At 36.4% G+C, this 17,166-nt stretch overlaps 1 pseudogene; it reads left to right on the forward strand.

Annotated features, from left to right (window-relative positions):
* LOC107713121 (macrophage colony-stimulating factor 1 receptor-like) overlaps positions 1–17,166 on the forward strand; it is a 21,882-nt pseudogene that overhangs the window by 567 nt on the left and 4,149 nt on the right.

Here is a 17,166-nt window from a genome sequence, read left to right on the forward strand (position 1 = left end):
ATATATTTATGGTAGGAAATTTACAAAATATCTTCATGGAACATGATCTTTACTTAATATCCTAATGATTTTTGGCATAAAAGAAAAATGTATAATTTTGACCCAAACAATGTATTTTTGGCTATTGCTACAAATATACCCCAGCGACTTAAGACTGCTTTTGTGGTCCAGGGTCACATTTGGTAACACTTTATTTTGATAGTCTCCTTTAGACATTCTCTTGATTGTAAGTAACTTTGCCACTCCATGTCAACTAGCAGTCATTAGAGTATTACTAGACTGTCTTGAAGTAAACTTTAGTTTGATGGTTCCCTAACACACATTCAACTGACTATAAGTAACTTTGCAAGTACATGTCAACTTATTCTACTAACCCTAACCTAACAGTCTACTAATACTCTAACGTTAACATGAAGTTGTAAAGTTACTAAAGTGGACTATCAAAATAAAGTGTAACCCATCTTTATGCTGTCTGTTTTTTGTTAGTAGGCAAAATCTTTTCAGTCCTAGTCTTCAAATGTTCATTCAGCAACAATAATCCAGTTCATTAACTAATTGTTGCACCGTGTCATGCCATAAGAGCACGAACCCAACAAACCCAACTGTGTGCATGGGAAATCAAATGTTTTTAAGACAGGTGTGTTATATTTGTGGCTTTGATGGCTGACTTTGTAACAGTCCTGTCTAGCTTTGGTGTGTCCTGTACGACACAAAGCAGAAGTGAAAGTGGGAATGGGAAACAGACCCCTGGGATGTGGCTGTGCAATGGGCCACCGGTGCAATGTGTTTCCTGAGGGACCCAATCAAAGGGGCTGCTTCTACAATGTTTCAGACATTTCCCCCCTTCATATAAAGCTTTCTCTCGTTTCCCCTTTCTAAAGTTAAAAATAATGTTTGGGCCCCTTCTTCAAAAAAAGTGACAAGACCCTGTGTTGTTGCAAAAACTGTGATCCAAACTCTCGCAATATCCGCTATTTCACACTTCATGCTGGAAACAGCCTTAAATTCTGCACAAACCACATCCATACATTACACTTTTAGTGATGTCCACACTATTAGTATATGTTGTTGATGCATAATATCCATAAACGTCAAGACTCTAATAAAATATGTATGCGTGTAGGGAATGCATACTTCTTAGTCCCTGACATCTTCTAAAAGAGACCGTTCACCAAAATATGAAATTTCTGTCATCATCTTGTTATTCCAAAACCGTAGGACGTTCCTCCTTTTGTGGAGCAGAAAATGAGCTGTTAAGCAGTCTCAATCAGCATTAACCTCCATTCTAATGGAAAAAGATCAAATGAAAGTGCAGCCGCTCCTTTTGTGTTCCTCTGAGGAAAGAAACTCAAACAGGTTTGGTTTTTGCAGTGTAGAACTTGGTCAGTATTTATTTTGCATTATTTTAACCATTGTCATCACTGGATTATTTAAATGGTCCAGCAGTGTTAAATGGTCCAGCAGTGTAAATATGTAAAGGCACACACATTCTATGTAGTCTCTCAGTTAAAGGACTTACTTAAAATGTACTCATTCTCAGACAATCTAAGATGTACAGTAGATGAGTTTGTTTCTTCATCAGATTTAGAGAAAACATTTTTTTTTTTTAATTGCATTACATCACTTGCTCAGCAATGGATGCTCTGCAGGGAATGGGTGCCGTCAGAATGAGAGTCCAAACAGCTGATAAAAACATCACAATAATCCACATGTAATCCACACCACTCCAGTCCATCAGTGAACGTCTTGTGAAGCAAAAAACTGTGTGTTTGTAAAAAAAACTAACAAATACATCAAGACATTTTTAACTTCAAACCATTGCTTCTGGCCAAAATCAGAAGTCTATAATCCATAATATCACTTTCTCTAGTGAAAAAGTGATCTGGTTTGAATCAGGAGAGAAATATACAGTAGTGATGTCCACACTATTAGTATATGTTGTTGATGCATAATATCCATAAACGTCAAGACTCTAATAAAATATGTATGCGTGTAGGGAATGCATACTTCTTAGTCCCTGACATCTTCTAAAAGAGACCGTTCACCAAAATATGAAATTTCTGTCATCATCTTGTTATTCCAAAACCGTAGGACGTTCCTCCTTTTGTGGAGCAGAAAATGAGCTGTTAAGCAGTCTCAATCAGCATTAACCTCCATTCTAATGGAAAAAGATCAAATGAAAGTGCAGCCGCTCCTTTTGTGTTCCTCTGAGGAAAGAAACTCAAACAGGTTTGGAACAACATGGGGGTGAGTAAATGATGACCAAATTTTCATCAGGTGAACTATGCCTTTTATCATTATTTTTGTTATGTTTTCCAGAAAAAAAGCTATCCTTTTAAAGATAAATGTACTTGAGAAGCAAAATTGTGTAACATATGTCTACACACATACACACACACACACACACACACACATGTCTGGTTTGCTCTTACTTAAAATGTACTCATTCTCAGACAATCTAAGATGTACAGTAGATGAGTTTGTTTCTTCATCAGATTTAGAGAAAACATTTTTTTTTTTTAATTGCATTACATCACTTGCTCAGCAATGGATGCTCTGCAGGGAATGGGTGCCGTCAGAATGAGAGTCCAAACAGCTGATAAAAACATCACAATAATCCACATGTAATCCACACCACTCCAGTCCATCAGTGAACGTCTTGTGAAGCAAAAAACTGTGTGTTTGTAAAAAAAACTAACAAATACATCAAGACATTTTTAACTTCAAACCATTGCTTCTGGCCAAAATCAGAAGTCTATAATCCATAATATCACTTTCTCTAGTGAAAAAGTGATCTGGTTTGAATCAGGAGAGAAATATACAGATCAAGCACCGTTTACGAGACAAAGGCTCTAAACAAACATGTGGGTGGATTTTGATTTGAGAGACAACAGGGGATGGACATTTTCAAGCATTTTTATGGATTATGGATTTTAGCCAGGAAGCAGCGGTTTAAAGTTTCAACGTCTTTATGATGGATTTGTTCCTTACAAGCACAAAAGGACTGGAGTGGTGTGGATTACTTGTGAATTATTGTGATGTTTTTATCAGCTGTTTGGACTCTTATTCTGACGGCACCCATTCACTGCAGAGCATCCATTGGTGAGCAAGTGATGCAATGCTACATTTCTCCAAATCATGAAGAAACAAACTCATTGATATCTTGGATGGCCATTTTGGTTGAACTGCTTCTTAAATATGAGGTCATAAAAACTCCATGCATAATGCTGTTCAGGGGTGCGTTTCCCAAAAGGAAATATGGTCGTACGCTCCGTCGTTACCAATAGAGTTCAATTTAACTAACGACCATAGTTAGCTAACGATGCTTTTGGGAAACGCACCCCAGAATAGTTTGAGTTGGAGTGTCACGCCACCGAACAAAAATGCGTTCCCAAAAGTATTTAATGTCAACTACCATATCATTTCATACATTTCATTCACATACAGCATGGCTCCTCAAATCCAGTCCTGAAGGGCCACTGCTTTCAGAGTTTAGCTCAAACTTACCTACTCTTTCCTGTAACTCTGAAGACCCTGATTATGTTCCTCAGGTGTCTTTGATTATAGGACTGGAGTTAAACTCAGGTGGCAGTGGCTATCCAAGGTTGGTTTTGAGGAACCCTGACATACATTAATATAACTTGTTTGAGGGGAAATTTTGAAGCCTGCTATATGTGTGCTCCCTTTAGCAAATGAAGAACTTAACAGCCCATATGATATGACAATGAGTCATTTGGATAAGAACTCAGCCCCTGACACCAGCAAGAATCCCCATGAGGTGTCACCGTCTTCACCATGCTGCGGACTGGATGAGCTAAAGCATTCACTCGGCCAGCTAATCCAGGAAAAGCAGGAGAGCAGGGGCTGGTACGGCGAAATGGTGAAGATCCTAAATCAGCTGGTGCAAGAAAACAAGGAGGTGGCCAGCGTTCAGGCTGAGATGCTGAAGGTCCTGCGGGCCACGAGCGACCAAGGCGTGCAGCAGCTGCTCCACCTCCAGAGCATGGCTCGCCTTCAGAGCCTCCTCGTGGAGAACCACCAGGCATTGCTGCTGCAAGTGTCTCGCATTGCTACCACTGTGCAGGATTCGGCTAAGAGACAGAGCAAATAAATGCATGGGCAAAACGACCAGATAAAGCATTTTGATGGCATATTATACTTGCACTAACAAAAAGGCACTCAATAATAGTTAAAAAAAAAGAAAGAATCACAATAACCTATAGCTACAGTAAATTTGAAATCATATTCAATAAATGAAATGAAGTTGATGTTTTGTGTTACTCTCTCGTATATAACATCACACTTGAAAGTCCTGCTTTCTGGAATGATTTATGTTATGGTTCATCTAACCTCTTGCATGAAGAAATGTCAATAAACAAGCTACTGATGACACCTTTGTTTGGCATCATTGAATGAATGAATCAGTCAATCCGTTTCGTTGTTTATCTATGCACAGCATATACCTATACGCACCTTTTCACTTTTCTTGAGTTTCTCTGCTCTTCTGTGTGTCTGAGCAGAGTTTCCCGCACCAGTGATAAAGCTGAACTCCTCTCCGCTGAGTCGATCTGAGGTGGTCAGGTCAGCTTACAAACCCTTCATTCTGAGCTGCGAGGGACAAGCGGATATCATATGGAAGACAAGGCTCAGGAAACACCAGAAACACGTCTCACAAAATACCGTCAGTGTCCAAAAGCCCACTACAGAGTACACAGGAACATATCGTTGCAGTTACAAGAATCAAAAAGACTTGTACTCAGAGATCCACATATATGTTAGAGGTATGTGCACTATTAAACATTAAGAGCGATTGTCTAAAGGCCAGTGATAATATATGTTTGGGAAGGTCTGTGAAACTAATTTTTAAATTTTGTTTTTCTTTAAGTTTTAATGTTTCTTTATAAAGTTTGACATGCTGAATACTAAAATCCCAGTGCTCGTGAAAACTAAGAAAAATACAAAAAAAAAACTTACACAAGCTAATCTGTTATTACTTATGCAGAAACATTTCATTGTACATGCATGATACTGAGCTAACAGCAACAGTTTAACATAAACAGTTAGCAAAAGTGAGTCAACCAAAACTTCAGAAGTGTTCGTTGGAGAATTTTGGTCCCACAGAAAGATAAGCAGAAAGTGGTAAGAAAGAAAATGGTGCTACTGACAATCACAATCGAGGATTGCAGATAGCTGTGTAAAAGCCACATTTATTAACAGTGCTGGGGAAAGTTGCTTTTAAATGTAATGCATTACAATACTGTGTTACTCCATTAAAGAGTAAATAATTGCATTAGCTACTTTTAATGGAAATTGATGCATTATGTTACTTTTGTGTTACTTCTTGTCACCTGAGCTGCTCTTGCTTATGTATTTTTAATAGCAAAAAGCCCGAAACTTGTATTTTTGGCAACTGTAAAGGCCCTTTCACACCATAAGTGAAATTAAGAAGTACCTCTGCACCTCACTCCCAATTTCCCTCAACACTGGGCAACCCGATCTCATGAAAGTGCGTATAAATAGTACGCAAAATAAAAGCGAAAACTCGTGGTATTGATACGCAAAAATGGACTTTGGCGTGTATATGCTACGTGATGGGTAGGTTTAGGGTTGTGGGGTAGATGCGTATCATATGTACGCGAAAACTGCGTATCATATGCACGCCAACATATTTCGTATCATATGCATGCGAAAACTGCGTATTATATGCATGCCAAACACATGCGTATCATATGCACGCCAAAGTCCATTTTTGCGTATCAATACCACGAGTTTTCGTTTTTATTTGGCGTACTATTTATACGCATTTTCATGAGACCGGGCTCCACTGGGACAGAAGACTTGTCAGTGAATGAAACAAAGCAAAAGTAACTCAGATATTTTCTTATAAATTCAAAAGTAATGTGTTACTTTACTAGTTCCTTGAAAAAAGTAATCTGATTACGTAACTTGCGTTACTTGTATTGCATTACCCCCAACACTGTTTATTAACAGTATGCACACACTTAGCACAAGAAACTGACTTTAAGAACAAAATTGACGTTAATGTGCAATGAATATTTCAACTTGTTTGACATTTAATGAGTCAAAATAATGCTTTACAGCATCTGAACTTAACAGTCAAGACGTACAAACACCAAGAACACAATGGAAGTGAAAATTTTGGCTGAAATGTCTATATGTTTTACTGCAATAGATTCTGTCAAAGCCTTTACTACCGCTCAAAGCCCAATAATAATTCAAAAAGAAGGCTCAAACTTGCTGGACTGCTTGGTGACAAACCCAGAAAGTATTGAGTTCTCGCTCCAGATGGCGAATGGATCTGCGGTCCCATCCGAGATGAATTACACTGCGGATCCCAAACGTGACATACTGATTCGAAATCTTCAGCCTACCAAGAACACAATGGAAGTGAAAATATTGGCTGAAATGTCTATATGTTTTACTGCAATAGATTCTGTCAAAGCCTTTACTACCCCTCAAAGCCCAATAATAATTCAAAAAGAAGGCTCAAACTTGCTGGACTGCTTGGTGACAAACCCAGAAAGTATTGAGTTCTCGCTCCAGATGGCGAATGGATCTGCGGTCCCATCCGAGATGAATTACACTGCGGATCCCAAACGTGACATACTGATTCGAAATCTTCAGCCTAGCTACAATGGAGATTATGTTTGTACTGTCAAAATGAATGGAGTCCAAAAGAAGTCTGACATCTTCCAACTAACTGTCATAAGAAGTGAGTTGTGTTAGTCTTGTACACGGTTTTGTACAATGTTATTAATAAAAAACATACCAAGAATCTTATCTTATTGTACCAATTCAGTACTACCCACCTATTTACCGCAGAAACACAACAGCCACCAGCGGTGTCACTTCCAGCCAATCAGTACGTGCGAATTGTTGGTGAAATGCTGCATATCCCTTGTCATACCAAAAACCAAGATCATTCATATAACATCACCTGGAGCTCATCAGAAAAGGTGAAGTGATGTGTTTCGAGAATTTGATATAATCGCAAACATGAAACAATTTATGAGATTATTGGTGAGGAACTGAATTATTATAATAAGGCAATAGAGTGGGCATCATGGTATTTTTGGTCTTAAAACTTCTTGAAAATGTGGCCTTAGGCTGTGTTTCATTACACAGTGTCTTGGTCTACATCTGAGTCTTGGCTTGTGGTCATAAATATGATGCAATTTGGAAAACAAACGTGTGATACTTACTTTGCTGACGTTTGTTTTCACACTGCGGCCACACAACTTATAAAAGTGATTTTTACATTATAGGTCCCCTTTAAAAAGTAAAGGTGAACCAGTACTGGCTGTCCAGATGTAAAGGAATGAAGTAAAATGTGCACATTTTGTATAGGTGTGTCCCAATTGGCATACTTATGCACTATTCAATGTAATTTTGTGTAATATAAGTACTGTGAGTGGTGTGTTTACACTGAAAATTTCAAGCAGAAGTAGTACACTTCACGGATGCATTTATCCAACCAAAAAATACATAAAAAATGCACACACAAATTGAATAAAACCACTCAGTTTCATTTCCTGTACCTGGCTGTGGTTCAGCATACCATGACGTACAGTGGTGTGGATTTTTGGTGAAGCTCTATTTGGATCAGGAAAACATTATAGAATGCTTGCCCAGTCTTAATAGTAATTCAGTTTTCATTAAAAATAATCTGTCTGGTTTGAGTTTCATGTGCATGTCCTGTCCTGATGGCTTTTCGAGTGACATCCTCCACTGCTTCCCAACAGACATTTTCATCAGGTGCATCTAGAGTTGTCTTGTTTGTTCACTTTGTTACATTTATGATTTCCAGTTGCACATTTTGTTTCTTTTTATTTGTTTGTTGTTGGCTGGAAAGGGTAAATGCACATTTGAGCAGGGAAGGAAGGCAGAGCATCATGTTTTTCAGGAGAATGTCATTTGTTGCAATTAATAAAGCAATGATTTTATACAGCACACACACACACACGCATGTTGTGTTTTCATGTTTTATGGGGACATTCCATAGGCGTAATGGTTTTTATACTGTACAAACTGTATGTGCTATTGCCCTACACCAACCCTACCCCTAAACCTACCCCTCACAGGAAACTTTGTGCATTTTTACTTTCTCAAAAAAACTAATTCTGTATGATTTATAAGCTTGTTTCCTCATGGGGACCTCAAAAATGTCCCCACAAGGTCAAAATTTACTAGTATTACTATCCTTGTGGGGACATTTGGTCCCCATAACGTGATAAATACCAGGTACACACACACACACACTTGAGCATGATATTTCAGTTCTCTTGTACTATTTTCAGATTAATTATTGCAGAATCTCTTATGGAGCAACTGTTTCTGCTGACTATCAGTTTCAGTAGGCCTGCTTTGACGATGTAGTTGCATATTGTGTATCAGTTCATTATTTAAAGCTTTTCTTTTTCTTTTTCTTTTTTTTTTTTACTTTTTTTTTTTTTTATATGGAAACATTTGTTTAAATACATTTGAAAAAAAATATATTAAAATGAGTCTGTGGTTATTATAAATTTGTGGGCAAGCACAGTTCAGAAAACTTTTTTTCTGTAATATGTTAAGATATTCTTTGTGCGGTCCCTCCTCAAATATGAAGGTCCTGGATTTGTCTACCAGCTCAGTGCTGGACAAGTTTAGCAATGTGTAACGTTACAGCTTCTTCAACTTTGAAAGATTGCCAAATCTTTCTCATTAGGTGTTACAACACAAAGCACAATCACAAAAATGAATGAATCAATTCATAATTTACACTATTATGACTTCCGTCAATTTGCTATATTAATAAAATTATGTTTGTCTAACAGTTTGACTCGAGATTAAACTTTCACTGTTCCAGAACCAGACCAAGACTAGACCCCTTGAGGACCAGATCCAGACCAAGACATAACCCCAAGAACTATATTACAAAATATTACCAAAAGTTTTCTAGCTTGTATATTTTTAGAAGAAAATCACTGAAACAAATGCTTGATGCAATGCAATCCACAGCAAAAGACACGGGAGTGTTTTCCCTGAAAGTGCTGTGGGTTACATCAACCATTTGTTTGTGATTTTCTTATAAAAGCATACAGTCAAAGCCAAGCTGTTCGGTTCCTCTGATTTCATTTCAGTTCCTGATTGTCTGCAAATATGATGCCAGATTTGAATGCATACTAGAACGTGTTTGATTAAAGAACTTATCATGATTTGTCCTAATCAGGTACTGAATTATGAAACAAAGAAAGACAAAGGGTGTGAACAAGTTTGCATCATTAGTCTTTTGAGCATTCATCAAGTAAACATATCCAACGCAGGGAATTTAACCTGCACTGGCCAAAATGAAGCTGGAAAAAACAGTGTCACAGCAGTTCTCAAAGTAGTAGGTAGGTTTCTTCATGTTGTATAGTGATTTTATTCAAGCTTTATCTGTGAAATTGTGCTTAAGTTCTGTTCTTGTTGCCTTCTTTCAGATAAACCGTATATTAAGCTTAAACTCATCCTGTCCTCTGAATACAAGGTGAATGGAACAGATATTGAGGTGATGCAAGGGGATACAGTTGAACTTGCTGTGCAAATTGAAGCATATCCAGAAGTTAAACGGACAAGCTGGAAAACTCCCAAATCAAATCACACCCACGAGGAGACATTTAACAGGATTAATAATAGGTTAGTTCATTTGTTTCTGTTCTTATAATGATTTTTTATTATCCGGACCAAGATCAGTTCTAGACAAAGTATGCTTCACTCGAATGCACAGCCTTTTTTTCATGTGTTTCCCAGAATTCACTAGATCATTTATGTATTCACTTGTTTATTTTACGCCTTTATTATTATTTTTGATTACAGATGACATTAACTGTGATAAATTAAGCACGTTAAGTGTAATTTCACAATTAGCCTGCATGTATGGAAGGCAGATGGGGCCAAAAGTCTTTGAATCGAACACATGAAATTTCACGGTCAACACACACTGTTTATTATGGAAGCCCGTTTCCGCCACTGAATAAAAAATAAAACAAGGTAAATGCGACTTTTTAGCTCACAATTCTGACTTTTTTTCTCGGAATTGCGAGTTTAAATCTCGCAATTCTGACTTTATAACTCGCAATTCTGAGAATAAAGTCGCAATTCTGAGTTTTTTCTCGCAATTGCGAGTTCATATCTCGCAATTATGACTTTTTTTTCTCAGAATTGTGAGTTATAAAGTTAGAATTGCGAGATATAAACTCACAATTTCTTGTAAATTAAAAAGTAATGCATTACTTCACTAGTTAGGCCTACTTCAAAAAAGTAATCTGATCATGTAACTCACGTTACTTGTAATGCATTAGTGCCAGCACTGTATATATACCAACGTACCATCACATCTATGCATCTATTTCATTGGCCGCTGTGCGTGTTGTTGTGTTAACTTGGACAAACAGTGCATGTTGACACGGTCAAATTTCACGTATTATGTTATGTTTAAAGACTTTAGGCCCTGTCAGCCTTCCATAGGTGTCCATTTCCTTATGATGCTCTTATTGGTCTATCATTACTCCAGAGCACTCGTAAATCTACGACCGTTTTTAAGCACTACTTAAGTTACAATGGCTTTGGGAAACAGAAGCAAAACTAAGATGAATCATAAGACGATTCTGTGATCCGCTTAGACTTGTAATACTTTTGGGAAATGAGAACCAGAAACATTTATCTATTAAACGAGAGTAAGCTCTATTTTGTTAAGTAACAATAATCATGTGTTCTTATTTAACAGCGACAACTACACGTCTACAATCATGCTGGAAAAAGTTGGAGAGCAAGATTATGGTAACTACATCTTTACTGCCAGGAGTGCCAGTGTCAATGCCTCACTTATTTTTACAGTTCACGTCTACCGTAAGTCCAGTTGCTTAATAGAGAACATCAAAAAACAAAAAACGTGTTTTCTTTCCAAAATACAGAGAAGCCCAATACTTTGATTAAGTGGGAAAATGGAAGTGCCACTTGTGTGGCAACCGGTTATCCAATACCCAGGATTCAGTGGTTCCAGTGTGAAGATGCCAGAGCTATGTAGGTGGCATTTTTTTTGGAAATTAGATCACATATACAGCATATAGTTTGTTATTTGTGACCCTGGACCACAAAAGCAGTCTTAAGTCGCTGGGGTCATGCATCAATTGAAAGCTTATTTATTCAGCTTTCATATGATTCAGAAATCTCAATTTCGAAAAATTGACCCTTATGACTGGTTTTGTGGTCCAGGGTCACATTGAGGGTAATATGATATGCTTTACAAGATATTTCTGAGAATGCTCAAATTCTCTGATTTTATTATGATTGGGTGACAGGTGTAGTTATAACCAAACATCAGCTGTGGAATTAATGGCCACCCAGTCCACTTTGGAGTATGAACCAGTGCTGGTGAAGAGCGTCTTACCAGTGACCAACGCAAATACTACTTTAACCTTTGAGTGTGTGGCTACAAACATTGCTGGAGAAGATCATGATATCTTTACTTTTAAAAGTTCATGTAAGGAAAATGCAAACGTCCCTGCAGCTGAGCATGTTTTTGTGCATTTGAAATGGAGTGGTCATCTGATACATTTTCAATGTGCATAGATGTGCTCGGTGCTACATCAGTATGGCCAACTTCATCGTGGATCACTGAGGTTTTCATTGGAGCCTTGTGTCTGGCCATATTAGGGATGTTGTTCCTCTTCTACAAGCACAGAAAGGTATGTTTTTCAGTTGTACTCACAAAGGACGCAGTAAATCGCTTTTTAATACCATCTCTTTTTTTAAGGCACACAAGTATGAAATCCAGTGGAAAATCATCGAGGCCAATGAAGGGAACAACTACACATTCATTGACCCCACCAAGCTTCCATAAGACAAAAAAATGGAGTTTCCTCGAAATAAGCTGGAGCTTGGTAGTGTAACCTCGATTATGCTTGCTGTTTTACATTATAATAGTTTTTTTGTAATTAATGATAAGAACCACTGCAACAAACAATTAATTGATTTTACTTCAGGACAAGTTTTAGGAGCGGGAGGTTTTTGGGAAGGTGGTGCAAGCGACCGCTTATGGGCTTGTCAAGGACGAAAGTGTCACACGAGTGGCAGTGAAAATGCTCAAGCGTAAGTGCAATACATATTATGACAAACTGGAGTGAATTTTATGTACAGTAAATAAATTTTAATATCTTAGATATCAACTCTGTTCAGTTTAGGTCGTGAAAGTTGCATAATGGATTAGGAAACAATTGAAAATGACAACATGTAAAAACCACATTCAGCAACAACTGTTTTATGCTAATATTTTAGACATCACATATATGCTGTAATGCACTAAACATATTTCTAGCCCTGTTAAATTTGCCTTTTACATTTGTCAAAAGTGTAAGCGAATTCAAATATATAATAATTATTCCCAGTGTTGCGGAAAGTTACTTTTAAAAGTAATGCATCGCAATATTGCGTTACTCCCTAAAAAAAGTAACGAATTGCTTTTTATGGAAAGTAATGAGTCATGTTACTTTTGCGTTACTTTTCCTCATCTGGGCTGGGCTTGCTTGTTTGTTTTTAAAATAAAATAAAATTCTAGTTTTGGCAAAGCCCTTTCACACCAAAAGTGAAGTGAATAACGCTCAGGCTGAAGGAAATGTAAATTCATGTCTGTACAGTAGAGGGTGCAGCTCTAACAAACCTTTCAGCTGTGTGCTGCCATTGCATGAAGAATAGAACGCAGGAGAAGAAAGATCAACACTCTTGAGCAAACACAAATATTATTTCATATTAAGTAATTTTTTTAATATGAAGTCATTTTTGCTTATTAGTATGGGTGAATTGGATCATCGTCAGTCAATAAATGGGAAAACAAAGTAACTTGCATTACTTATTTGAAAAAGCAACTCAGATATTTTCTTCTAAGTTTCAAAGTTATGCGCTACTTCACTAGTTACTTGGAAAAAGTAATCTGATTATGTAACTTGCATTACTTGTAATGCAATAACCCCGATACTGATTATTCCATTATCCTCCATAAAACACAACTCATGGTCTTCTGGTGGTAAATCACTGCTTGCAAATGGCCATTATAATTAAAAGAACTGATGTGTCACTTGCTTGCAATGTAGTCAAGGTACTAAAACACAGCCATTGTGTACAGGAAGGGACTAAAAATCAGTCCTGAACATATATTTTAGACAGCCAGGGAATGAGTGAGGGTGACAACCCAAGGGTTTTGATTTTTTGGAGCTTGAGACATTATGAACTCTGATTTCAATCTTTACAGGTCTCTTTTTCTCTTTGTGTGCCTCCTGTTAAGAAAACCTTACAAAAACATTCTTTTCTGAACCAAATAGCTAGTGCTCGCTTTGGAGAAAAAGAAGCACTCATGTCTGAACTGAAGATCTTAAATTATATTGGACCACATGAAAACATAGTCAATCTGCTGGGGGCATGTACTCAGGGAGGTAAGTCAAAGTCATTTTCTAAATAAATTAAAAAAAACATTAAGATTATCATATTTTGAATGAAACATGAATAAGTAATAAATTAGCAGACACTTTTATTAAAAGTATAAAAAAATTAAATTAATTAAAACATTTTTTTAAAAACCCCACTGAATTAAGTGAATCCAGACCAAAACTAAAACATTACATAACCTCCCCCCACCCATAAACCCCTCAGGAGGATTGACAAGAAACTGCATTGTCTATAATAATACTATATGAGATAAATGTAATAATTGATTAAATGTATATAAGAAAGTATGTATTCAAATGAGAGAGGAGAGAAAGGGAAAGGGGAAAAAACTATTATACGTACAGAAGTATACATGCATGCACACACAACCATGCTGTACTGTACATAAATGTAAACATTCACATACTGAAACTCAGAATCAGAATCTAGTGAGGTCAAAGAAATTTAGAATGGGGTTCAAAATTTTGTAGAATTTAAAGGGGTCATATGATGCTGCTAAAAAGAACATTATTTTGTGTATTTGGTGTAATGAAATGTGTTTATGCGGTTTAAGGTTAAAAAAACACATTATTTTCCGTAGAATCTACGTCAAAAAGGGGTCGTAGTTTGACGTCCAGATCGTACCAGATTTGCACGTCGTATAGACGTACAGATATGGTCCTGGACCGACCGACGTAATATAGACATGATCTGCATGTCCATACGACGTCTAATATTTGTTGGGAAGTGCATCGATCGACAGAAAACTGATCAAACTTAGTGAAAATACAGAAATAATCAAATATACACGTAAAATAATGTCACAAATATGATTTAAACAGAGTATAAAAGAGATTTTAAGCAAAGATGAAATTAGATTAATCAGAGCTCGTTAAGAACCCACCTCCTCCCATGCAGAGACAGTGCAGAAGGGGAAGAGGAGGTGCAAAGACAGGAAATTAAGATTAATGCTGCTGTCAGAAATTTAAAGGGGAAGGTGCACACACACAGACAGGCATATCAGGTATACATCGTGAACATTTTTTGTGTAATTCTACATATAAAATGGACATATTACTTTCCATACCTGTTACATATTTATATATATATTTCTTGGCCCCCCTGACTCAAGAGTCAAATGTCGCCCATGCTTCCAATGTAGCGTCAACAATTCTTTTAACCCTAACTGATGCATTGTGTAACTTTTCATGTCTCACTCGAAATCTTAGTCCAACAGCAGTATGGCTCTTATGATTGATGGATAAATATGAGTTGATCAGAAATTGTGATGTCACAATTCTCTCGATTTCAAATCCTGGCATTTCAGAATGATAGAAAAGAATAATTCATATTTTGAACTGGGGAGTTAGTTTAGCAGTAGGAAACTAGCAGTAGGTCTTTATTGTAGAGTGACCTCTCATTTGTGTAAATATCAAAAACATTTTCATTCTCCATTTTATGATCGCTTTAAATCTTGTTAAATATTCGTTGTGCATACTGGTTATTATGGAAGCCCATTTCCGTCACTGATTAAAAAATCTCACAATTCTGACTTTTTCTCTAGCAATTCAGAATTGCATGATATAAACTCGCAATTCTGAGAAAAAAGTCAGAATTTCGAGATATAAACTCGCAATTCTGAGAAATAGTTGCAATTCTGAGATATAAAGTTGCAATTGTGACTTTTTTTCTTTTTTTAACTTTATTTCTCAGAATTGCTAACTTAAATCTGACAATTATTTTTTCTTACAATTGCGAGTTGATATCTCACAGTTGGGAGAAAAGTCAGAATTACGAGATATAAAAAATAAACTTGCAATTATATTTTTTTATTCAGTGGTGGAAACGGGCTTCCTTAGGTTATACTCCTAAATCAGTATAGCATAACAGTTGGAAAAAATAAATTTTATTTGCAGCCACAATAGCACTGTATAACTGATATAGGCTTATGTTTTATTTTATTTTTTTATTTTTTATTCGAAATATTTCCAAACGTGTTAACTATATCAGGAAATATCTTGATTCTCAAACATGCGTAAGTAAATGCATTTTGCACCAGATTTTTATTTGATCTATAATGGGTGACAAAGTAGCCTAGAGTAATAATGTAATCCATTAACTACAAATAAAAACCCGACTTTTTACTTAAGTAGGCCTACCAGATGTGTCATTCCATAAAATATGTTTAATACGACTGACTTTGTATTTAATGTGAATTTAATAAGCACATCTGCAGTCGGCGAGCAAGTGAACAAAACACTGCGTTCAGCGATGACTCATCTGAACGTCTCTGATTGGCCAGTGCATTCATAAGCTCAACAGAATCGTGTGTGATTGGTTATAATGCAGATTTGAATAGCAGCTGATGCTGTGCTGATTGTATCAAATATAAAAAATATTATTAGGCTATTTTTTCCACTGCATGACGCCTCTGATACATATATCTGAATTTGACTTTGGTCTGGTGTAGGACCGATGCTGATGATCACAGAGTACTGCTGTCACGGTGACCTCCTTAACTTCTTGCGTCAACGAGCAGAAACATTTGTGAACAATGTCTTTGGAGTTCAGAGTTTCCCAGAAGATTCAAACCTCTACAAGAATGTGGCTGTTCAAAAGAACAATTGGACAGGGTATGTTAATGTCAGTGTCATATGAGAATGGCAGGCTTTATACCTTTGCAGATATTTCTGTGGCTAAATGTGCTGTGATTGTAGTGTCTCTTTTATTGTCAATCATTTACACCTCCTTCTTGCAGGATGACTTACTCTGGCTCAGAGAGCGTCAAGGAAGCACAATCAACACAGATGTCAAAAGACATTTGTCAAGGTAAAGTAACAAAGGTAATGCTCTGCTAAATATTTCCTGTGAAGAAACTATTTCAGAATTATAATTTTGGTCTGTTTCAACAGAATCTTGTAATGAAGGAGGGAAGGATGCATGGTCATTGGATAATATTGATTTACTGAAATTCTCCTATCAAGTGGCAAAGGGAATGGACTTCCTAGCCTCCAAAAATTTTATATTTCTTGGTTATATACAGTGTTATTTCAATAGCATTTAGATACTATTTATGGAGAGTTTTTATTAATATTTTGAATCAGTTTTATTTTTATACATTCTGTTTTAATTTTTTAAAATATTTAAGTCATTTTGTAATTTAGTTTATATATGTATATACTGTATATATATTTATATATATATATATATATATATATATATGTGTGTGTGTGTGTGTGTGTGTGTGAATATTGTAGCTAATGTGAAAGAAATTAAGCTCTCCGTTTTGGAGGCTTTCACTTTTTATTTAAAGTAAGAGTAGAATAGGCCTAATGGTATAGTAACCTTTTTAATCGCCACCATCAGTGTTGGGGAAAGTTGCTTTTAAAAGCAATGCATTACTGCGTTACTCCATAAAAAGTAACTGTGTTACTTAGTTACATTACTTTTGTGTTACTTTTTGTCACCTGAGCTGGGCTTACTTTTTTATTTTTAATAACAAAAACCCCAAATCTTATATTTTTGGCAACTGTAACAGAATTTCATGTATTCCTCACATAAAACTGTCATGTATGATACAGTATGACTTCAGAAAACATGGAATATAGTGCCCAAGTTGTATATGCTAATTTTACAGCACTTTTATTTACACTTTAAAGTTGCAGTGACGACAGAATTTTAAAAAAAAAAAAATTGGGGGGGGGGGGG

The sequence above is a fragment of the Sinocyclocheilus rhinocerous genome, unplaced genomic scaffold (assembly GCF_001515625.1).
Source record: "Sinocyclocheilus rhinocerous isolate Xijiao unplaced genomic scaffold, SAMN03320098_v1.1 scaffold387, whole genome shotgun sequence".
Classification (NCBI taxonomy): domain Eukaryota; kingdom Metazoa; phylum Chordata; class Actinopteri; order Cypriniformes; family Cyprinidae; genus Sinocyclocheilus; species Sinocyclocheilus rhinocerous.